This window comes from Arachis ipaensis, chromosome B04, assembly GCF_000816755.2.
Source record: "Arachis ipaensis cultivar K30076 chromosome B04, Araip1.1, whole genome shotgun sequence".
Taxonomy (NCBI): domain Eukaryota; kingdom Viridiplantae; phylum Streptophyta; class Magnoliopsida; order Fabales; family Fabaceae; genus Arachis; species Arachis ipaensis.
In genome coordinates, this window is record NC_029788.2 from 39724604 (window position 1) to 39725560 (window position 957).

Genomic DNA, 957 nt, shown 5'->3' on the forward strand with positions numbered 1-957 from the left:
AGTGGAAATAGATTCTTTTATTTTTTTATTCAATTAAAGTTATAAAATGTAATCTTTAATTTTTTTAATATTTTTTTATTTTTTTTAATTTTACTTATAAAGTATATGATGAAAAATTATATTTTATTTCTGTTCCATAAAAATAATTGAGAAAATCTAATTCTCTAGTAAGTCATTTTCTCACTTTGTCATCATCGTTACTATTTTTTAGGGGTGTAGAGGCATGATCACACCGGATTTAACTCAGACTCGACTTGAAATATAGATCGAGTCTAATTTTTAGACCCTAATTCGATCCTAGACTCGATAAAACCAACGCACCTTCGAGTCGGGTAAAAATCGAATAAAAATCGGGTGAAAATCGAGTTTTTAGCATATAAAAATCACCTAATCTCTAACCATTATTTCACAATTCACATAGTAAAATTCACTTAAAAAAATATAACAAGAACCAACCCTTCTCTAAAATTAAAGCATAACCATAATCAATACTAATATTGTCTAATAACACCAAATATTTAAATCAATACAAATAACACAATATTATGCATTAGTCTAAAGTTCTATGCATTTTAAACATAAAACATTAACTTATAATCTTATAATGACTAATAGCACAAAATATTAAGGTTTACAATATTTAAATTTCACATAAGAATAGCCATCATCCATCACTAATAACACAAAATATTAATTGTGTATGATGACCGGACTACCGGGTCAAATTCGGGTGACCCGAGCTGTGACCCGGACCCGACTCAAAATAATGACCGGGTCTATTTTTGAGACCCTTACCCGACCTTAAACCTGATAAAATCACACTAAATTAGTCCCTAAAATATTCGAGACCGAACCGAATCTTCGAACTGAGCCAAACCACGTACACCCTTACTATTTTCATTCTTTCTCAAAATTTTCAAAAGTTGTCATTCTCCCAACCTTTTTTTATTTTATCAG